Source organism: Pteronotus mesoamericanus, unplaced genomic scaffold (assembly GCF_021234165.1).
Source record: "Pteronotus mesoamericanus isolate MK-2021 breed Mesoamerican mustached bat unplaced genomic scaffold, CSHL_Meso_final contig_202, whole genome shotgun sequence".
Taxonomy (NCBI): domain Eukaryota; kingdom Metazoa; phylum Chordata; class Mammalia; order Chiroptera; family Mormoopidae; genus Pteronotus; species Pteronotus mesoamericanus.
In genome coordinates this window covers 3,571,273-3,580,560 of record NW_026555086.1, presented here as the reverse complement: position 1 = coordinate 3,580,560, position 9,288 = coordinate 3,571,273, and positions in this window count along the sequence as shown.

Below are 9,288 nucleotides of genomic sequence, written 5' to 3'. Positions count from 1 at the left end.
ATCGAACCCTCAACCTTTTGGTGTACGGGATGATGCTCCAACCGAGTCACACTGGCTGGTGCATAGATTCTAATTAGTTCTGTATGTGTGTGTGTGTGTGTGTGTGTGTGTGTGTAAAACATTCCAGTGTCTCACAGGTGACACATCAGCTTGATTGTTCAATCTGTTCAAGCCACACATCTCACTAATGCGGCTCCAGTGTCACAACTTTGAATCCTATAAAGATCAAAAGCTGTATTCAGCCTCTCGGCCAAAATAATACCCTTCCCAAAAAACATCTGAAAACTAAAATAGAGTCCTTGCCACTCATTCATTCATTCATTCGTTCACTTATGCTTTCCACCACCGTTTAACACTGGGGCACAGAGAGACACGTCAGGGGCCTTGCCCACAGTCCTATGGTCTGTGGGTGTGTGCGTGTGTTTTCTAGTCAATATGTGTCATTGCAGCCAAATCCTTTTTCAATTGGCTGGAACACAGCCCCTGGGGGACAGGCATGAAGGACGCAGAATGTGAATGGGGCGCCTGGAGCAGGGACGTGTCCCGGTGACACCTCCTTGGACTCCCAGGTGGAGAGGAGGAACGAACGATCAGGAAGAATCTAGCTCCACATATTTCAAGGAACAAAACTCGCACGGCCCTCCTATCCCACCCCTACCAGGCTGGGCACACGGAGGAGGAATACCCACCTCGGTTCTAAGTGTTCCGTCCCCTTCCCTTTGTGACCGGGCAGCTTCGGAAACCTGACTCCAGGGGGAGCTTGTGGTCATCGGCAACATTACAGGACCTACAGCACATGTCCCCAGATCACTGTGGATTCTATCTCTCACAAGCAAATAGGAGAGACCCCAAGTAACGTTCTCTCCCCTTTATTTCTTTATATCCATTTCAACTCATGAAGTATGAAAGAAGCAAGAGGAAATGAAAGTGAATGAGAACGTGAGACCTGACACATTCCTGGGGAGCTGACAAGTGCTCATGTAACACTTGCCACCTCCCGGGGCAGGAAGGGAGGACACAACTCCCTCATTCCACGTTACACACACACCTGGGAAACCTCGGCATTAAGCATTCATTCCTGGAGACGCCTTTTTGTGTTTCTTAGGGTGACAAAGATTAAACAGCGCAATGACACTCATCTCTGGGGAGGGCATGGGAGACAAAGGCCTGTTCCCTGTGTGTGACATGTGACATGTGATGTGGGCGCAAGCTTCGGAGGGTTGTTTTGGTCCCATCAGGTTATACAACATGTATGCCCTTTGACCCAGTGTGCCAGGCGGCTCTGGCTGCCCTGCCAGATGCCACTGACGGGGCGGCCCGAACAGCAGAAACGTACGTTCTTACAGTTCTGGAGGCTGGAAGTCCACACTCAGGGTGCTGCTGAGGCTGGTTTCTGGCGAACTTCTCTCCCTGGCTCCTGGACGGCGCTCTGCCCTGAGCCCTCATCAGTGAGCGTACAGAAAGAGAGCGGTCTCTGGTGTCTCTTCCTCCTCTTACAACGGCACTAGTCTTACTGAGTTAGGGCCCCATCCTTGTGACTCCATTGAGCCTTAATTTCCTCCCCAAGGCCCCATCTCCCAATATAGTCCAACTGGGGGTTAGGGCTTCGACAAGTGAGTGGGGGCACATCATAACATAGTTGGTAACATCCCACAAATTCAGTGCCAGAAAGTCATCCTATGTATGTGTGTGCGTAGGTGCACAGAAAACTTGAAGTTAGAATGCTTATTAAAGTTGCACTGTCTGCAGTAGCTCAAAATGCTAAAGAACCTAACCGTCCCTCAAGAGGGGGCTAGTTAAACAAATCAAGATACGTTCAGTCAATAAAATCCTACCCGGCAACTGTTAAAATGAACGAAACGGCACTAAACGTGTTGACCTGGGGAACTCACTAAAGTATTAAGAGTAAGAAGCAAGGTGCAGAACAGCGCATAGAATACAACCCAATGTCTGCTAAAAAAGAAAACAAATAGCGTAAGAACCCATATTTTCTGGGTGGATTTACAAGAAACCACTGGTGGCCACTCCCACTGAGGAGTGGGCTTGGGGCGGGGCCTATGGATGTGCTCCTCCCACCCTCTGTGCTTCGCCCACCCCGCTGCTAGTGGAGGGGAAAGTGCAGCAAAATTCACGTAGCAAAGAGCTCCCCATTTTAACCGTCTGAAAGCATGCGATTCAGTGGCCCCGAGTGCCTTCACAGTGCTATGCAACCTCACCGCTACTAGTCCCAGACATTTCCATCCGCCGGGCTGGGCAGCCACTATTCTGTTTTCAACTCTACGAATTTGCCTGCTTTGAATATATGCTCATGCCAGTGGAATCATAGAATATGCGGCCTTTGTCTGGTTCGGTTCACTTAGGATAATGTTTTCAGGGTTCGTCCACGTTGTAGCATGTGTTGCTACGTCATTCCTTTTTTATGGCTGAATTATACTTCACTGTGTGACTATACTATATTTAGTTTTGCCACTGAGCCAGTTAATGGGCGTCTGGATTGTTTCCACCTCTTGGCTACTGTGGATAGCACTGCCGTGAACATCTGGGTACGAGTTGTTATTTGAATACCTGTTTTCAGTTCTTTTGGGTAAGTACCTGGGAACGGCATTGCTGGATCATAGGGAAACTCTATATTTAATTTTGGGGGGATGTTACTTTTTCTTTTGTTTAAATATTTATTCACATGCTACAAATGAGACTATAGAGAACAGGATCTTGGAAGATCTTTTAGTACCATCTCTGCTTTGACAATGGACACTGTTTATCCTAATTAAGGCAGTAATTGGGTTTGACAGTGTATTTTGTCTCCGGGCCTGTTAAATGTCTTCTGGAAGATGAACACGCCAATGTTCTTGCTGTTGAATTGGACTGAAACAGCCTATCTAGCTCAAAAGGATACAAGTATTCTTTTGAGAACACTAACATCCTCAAATAAAATATAACGCAAAATGGTACTTATTCCAATTTTTAGACAGTGTGTGTTAGTTTATTTAAAAAATAACTATCGAGCACTTCACGCTCATCAGGAAGACCGCTATCAAGATGCAGAAAATAACGAACGTTGTCGAAGCTGTGGAGAAATGGCAGCACCTGCAAACTGCTGACAGGAGTACCAAACGGTGCGGCTGCTGTGGCAAACAGCACGCAGGTCCTTGGGCAGGGGGCGGGGTGGGGTAGAACTTCCACATCACGCAGCAATTCCACCCCAAAAGATCCGAAATCAGACACGTGAGCAGAGAGATCCACATCCACGTTCACAGCAGCAGAATTCACAGCGGCCCATCGCCAAGAGGCGGAAGCCACTGGAGTGCCCATCGGCAGGTGATGGGTAACGAAATGGGGGTGGAACACTATCCAGCCTTAAAGGAAACTGGCACATTCCATGGCATGGCTGAACTGCGAAGACGTAACGGTCAGGGTGTGATCCCACTCGCAGGAGGCACGTAGAGCCGCCAGGTTCAGGGGGCCGGGCGGCGGAGCGAGGGCCGGCAGGCTGGCGGCGGGGGGGTTAAAGTGTAACGGGGTGGTGTCAGCTGGCGCAGCCGACAAAGCTCGGGAGATGGGCAGCGGCGAGGATTGCACAACCGTGTGAATGTCCTCAGAGCCACCGAACTGTACGTGTAAGAAAGGTTGAAGCGGTCAGTTTCTGTTGTGTATGTTTTACCACACACTCACAGACACGCAGAAACACATCAAAGAAAGAAAAATAACGAGGGAGCTCCTACGAAGGACGCTGAGGGTGCCGCAGTGAACAAAGCATAAAACACAGTCCCTGCCTTTCTAGAACTTATTGTCTCGTAGGGGAGAAATAAAAAGGTAAAAATCCAATACACACACTCTGTAAGATACATATCTTTATAAAAACAATATCTTTAAAGTGCAAAGGTGCATTTTGTTCTGTACTTTCCTCAGTCAATGCTAGAGATTTCTCAACGTCGGTACACGCAGACCTGTTTTCCTTCTTTTTAAGAGCCACCCGGAGCCCCCTTGAGGCTCTACAGCAGGGGCTCAGCCACGCCCCCCCAGGGCGCCTTTGGGCGGTCTGAGGTCCAGTGGGCCGCTGCTGTGAACGTTGCTGTGAGGAAGATCTTCTCAGAAGCCCGTGCCACCGGCCTCTTAAAAGCAGGTTTTTGAATGACAACTTTATTTTTATCTTTAAAATTCGTCCCCAGACCCGCCCAAGTCATCAAGGCGCCCCCCGCCCCCCGGCCCTTGACAAGGGCAGAAATGGAGGCACAGCTGGGGCAAGCTGGTTCCTCCACTTCTTGTACCTCTTGTGTCTCCCGGATGGAAAGAGTTTTGCAAACCAGCGGGTATTGCTCTGATTTTCCAGTATTTCGTCTCATTCTTGTGAGAACTTAGCAAGTGGCTTTTCAACTGCAATTCCACAGGTAGTTCAGCATGGGTTTCCATCCACACTCACATAGATCACATTTCAAAAATTAGCCTTGAAGGTAGTTGTGTGGGCCTCTGAGCCGCTGCACCAGCAACGCCAAGAGCTAGGGGAAAAGTCTTCCCTCCTGAGGTCACCGCCTGCCTACGTAGCTGGCAATGGCCTGGAGGCTGCAGGCAGCGCCGCCGCATGTTTCCCTGTGTGTGTTTCTGTTACTTTTATTTTTCACTTCAAGCTGCAATACTGTTCTGATCCTAGGTGGATCTTAATCCATCATCAAATTAATTTCCATTAAATAGACATTTGGACTGGCTGAAGCAATTTTGGTATCTGCAGAAGGAAATTAGTTTGATAAATGGAAATGAGAATTATCTTCTAGGCCGAGGCAAGAGATCTAGGATCATCGCCCTGCACCTTGGCTGGCGCTACCCCGTGAGCACAGGTCGCGCATAAAACTCTTACGTACCCAGAATGCCCACAGATGGACTTAGACATCACACACACACACACACACACACCCCACCCCCGCAATGTTTCCCCCTGAAACACAACTTAAATACGTCTTGTGTTGCTTTGGGTTCCTCCCAGAAGCAGACACTGAGCCAAGGTTCCAGGTGATTCCAGGAAACACTAGTGGGCAGAAGGGAAGTCGGCCAGGGTCGGGGGCGGAGGGGCATCAGCAGAGTTTGCTTCCCAGCAGGGGCCACCAGAGCCACTAAAACGAATCCCACTGGGGAACTCTCGGACCACAGAGCTGTCCTCGCCGGGGGCAGGCACGCTAGGCTTTTGTACACTCCCCCCACCCCCAGCCCCTAATGGAGGGGAAGGGCGGTGCTCCAGCGGCTCCTCATGCTTCTGACCTGTGGTGCTGGGGTGCAGCAGAGACGCAGGGCAGGCAGCGGGGAGCCAGGCTGCCGTGTGCCCCGGTGGTAAGGACGAGGGCAGGTATGCAGGACCTGGTACCTGCCCTGTCTCTTCCTGAAACTTCTCAGTAAGACTAACTATCTCTTCCGCTTCTTCTAGAATGTATCAGGCTGCTCATGTCATTACACAGAGACTCCCAGGCAAGGACGCGAGGCCCCTGGAGGGCAGGGAGGCGCGGCGACTTGCGGGCCCCCCGCTGGCGGGAGAGAGGGTGTAGCGCCTGCGCTCCCTGACACGCAGCCTCAGTACCCAGCTCCTGCTGAAGCCCCATTAGGGCTATGAAGAAGCCTCGGACACAGGAGGTTTCTCAGGGTTCTGGTGGCTATTTTTCTTTTCAAAGGTAAAGAGAAGAAATCTAGGCCACTTTATGGAATTAAAAATATAATGCTCTAAATAAGCGTATAGGTCCAACGGTGATCAGTACTGCAGGAGAAAAACACAGCAGAGGAAGGGGGCAGGGTGTGCTACTTGGGAGCAGGGCTGTGGGAGGGCCCTCTATGTATGTACGTAACTATATATCAATCCGTGTCTTCCTTACCCTTTAGTAATTCACGTTCTAGGATCCAGTGCATGAATGAGTCACGGCCACTTTGTAGCAGCAAAAGCCTGGCAATGATCCAGACGTCCCTCTACATAAGATACATTTATACATTTGTGTTAGGCACTGTTCTGAGCTATAGAAATATTAACTCCTTTAACCCTCAACAACAAACCTAGTAAGTGGATAATGTCGTTATTCCCTCTTTCAGAAGAGGACACTGAGGAAAAGAAATGAAGACCAAGCTAACAGAGAAGAGGCAGAGTCAGAACCTGAACCCAGGCTGCCTGGCTTCAGGGTCCAGACCTGGATGAAGAGCTGCCTCCCTGTCTTGGGAGGGACTAATTATGGTTCCAAGCCCTGGTCGGTGGGGCCCAGTGCATCCCACAAAGCGAAGGGTCACCGATTGATGCCCGCTGAGGGCACATGCAAGGTCGCAGGTTCAGTTGAGAGTCAACTGATTGACGTTTCTCTCTCAACTAGATGTCTCTCTCCCTTTCATCCCTCCCTTCCCCTCTTTCTTAAAAAAAAAAAAAAAAATTGGTTCCAACCCTGCTGTGGAATTCTATGGAGCTGCTAAAAAGAATGGGGATAGTCTACACGTATTGATATGTAAGTATTTCTAAGATACAAACCCACAATATCAAGGTATTGACCAGTATGAACAGTATACTACATTTATTTGTACACCGAACAGGGCAAGAAAACAAATAAGCACTTTACTATGCAAACAGTATTTCTGGAAAGGTCATGCAAAACTGGTAGGGGCACTTTTGGGGAGAGGAACTGGGAGACTGAAAAATGTTCAAGCCCTAACTTCTCGCTTGGTTTTAATTGTTTACACATGTATTATCTGTTTTAGTAAACATAAAAGAAAAGAAGGAAATAGAACTTCTCCCACTAGAACAATGGAAAATGCCATCTGAATATTTCAGAACTTACATTACCTTACCATTCCAGGTGAGTGTTCAAGACCAAAGGTGAGTGAGTACTTCTGTCTGTCACGTGGCCTTCATTTCTTTCTGCCAGTTGGTCATGTTATTTTATCAAATTGTGAAATGCACTAATTCATGTGTAAAATTTAATGAAAATAATTGCAAATGTTTTCAAGACTGTAATGATTTTCAGCATTTCCTGACTTTGTACACAAGTCTTTGAAACAAAGAGAGGTAGGCACTGTTTCAAACCACCTGGTGAAATCACACTAGCGCCACGGTCCGTACCTGTCCTGCCGCCTGGGGACAGGTACACAACAGATCTCCTATTCCTTTAGTTCTGCAGCATTCATTCAAAAAACACTTCATTTCTTCCTAGTTTACTTGAATACGTTTAAGTATCTTCCCTTCACAAAAAGAACATGTCCTTCGGCCCTGGCCGGCGTACATCAGCCCTGGCTGGCGAGGCTCAGTGGACTGAGTGCCGGCTGGAGAGCCAAAGGGTCGCCAGTTGGTTCCCAGTCAGGGCACAGGCCTGGGTTGCGGGCCAGGTTCCCAGTTGGGGGTGCACAAGAGAGGCAACCACACATGGATGTTTCTCTCCCTCTCTCCTTCCCCCCTCCTCTCTAAAAATAAATAGAATCTTTAAAAAAGAAAACAACTTGTCCTTTTCATGGAGAGGCAGACATTGCTGAAAATGTTAAAATTTTAGGGCAACTGTGTTCTCATAATTAGGTTTCCTATATAAAATGAGAGAGGATAAAAATACATTTAAGCAAATAGTGGAAACCACTTGCTTATGGTTTCTTACTCTGCACAGAAAAAAAAAAAAACCGAGTTAATTCTGTTCGTTAAAGAATTGCTCAATTAAGCAAACCAAAATAGTTTCAATTAAAGATATAAATTTCTTGAACAGGGCAAAATTTGGAAATCTTACACTATATAAAGATGTAGCCTTTTTTTTTTTTTTTTTGGTAAATGGTAAAACCAAGGTGTACTTTAAACTCAAAGAAGGGATGAGAGAAAAAGGACAGCAAGACCTTGAAACTTGCCGAGTGTGTGTGACCCACAGATGCTGTCCGCCGGCTTGAGGTCGGAGCGGGACGGCTGAACCCGCTCCCTTACAGGGAAGTCAAGGGTTCCTGGGTGAATGCTTCCTCAGCACAGAGCAAGGCATGGTCCCCCTCCCTGGGGCCCGGTCCCCCTCTCTGGGGCCCGGTCCCCCTCTCAGCCAGCAGACCCCTATTCAGTTACGTCCATCAGCTGGAAACTAGTAGGAGTCACCCTGGAATTTCCTTCTGCTCTATGTTCCATGTCCCGCGCATTCCTCTCTCGCTCACTCACTCATTCGTAACTAACAACTGTGGCTCCTTCCTCCAGCCACTGCCTGGTCTCTTTCCCCTTCGCCATCTTCCCTGAACCCTGGTCTCTCGCCACCAGCGTTTCCTCTCCTCTCACACCCCAACTCCCTCCAACCGGACTTCTTACCCGACTGCGCCACGGAAAGAGCTCTTGTGTCAACGGTGACAGCCCTGTCACTAAACCACCGGACCCTCCTCAGGGCCCCTCGCGGGGCCTCGCCCCGCAGGTCCGTGCTCCGGGCCGTGCCCAGCTCCAGCGGCCTGGCCGACTCTCTCTCCTGCCTCCCCCGTGCTCCCTCCAGCTCCACCTTCCTCTGCAGCCGCGCCTTTCAGCGCGCGGTGTCTTTGAGGCCTCGTTTCAGTCCTCTTGTTCTCTGCCTTTCTGGACTAGCCCTCCGAGTGCATCCCACAGATCCTTCCACAGGGCTCCGCAAGGGAAATGCTGTTTGTGCAACAATTTTTTTTTAAAACTAAAATGCGCCCGCCACCCTGGCCCCGCAGGCACACCAGCCGCAGCAGGTGAAGCCGCTGGCGGCCCGCGCGGAGCAAGGCCGGCGCCAAACTGCACCCACAGCTTCCTGGGCTCCCCCGTCGCGTGTGTTCGGGAAAGCTCGACAGCTGCACTTCAGGGTGTGTCTGATGGGTTGGTAAAAACACGAAATTTCATGAAACCTCAGCTCTTGAACACAGGGTTTTCCCCATAGATATGCGATTTGAGTACCATTTATTAAGACGATTATTATTTCTCCACTGAATTAACTCGGCACCTCCGTGGAAGATCAGTTGGCCGCATAATTATGGGTCTGTTTCCAGACTCTCAGCTGCATTCCGTCGACCTTGCCGTCCCTCCTCACGCCGAGACCACGTGGCCCCAGTGACCACAGCTTTATACTAAGCTTGTAATCAGGTAGCGCAAGTTCTCCAACTTCGTTCTTCTTTTTAAAAGTTGTTTTAGGTATTTTAAATCCTCTGCTTTTCCACATAATTTGAGAGTTGGCTTATCAACTTCTACAGAAAGTTCTGCTAGGAACTGGAGTGGGACTGCCTTGAATCCACAGATGGCTTTGGGAGGAAATGTCATCTTAATATCCAAGAACATGGAATATTTCTCCATTCCTTTAGGTTTTCTTTACTTTCAGC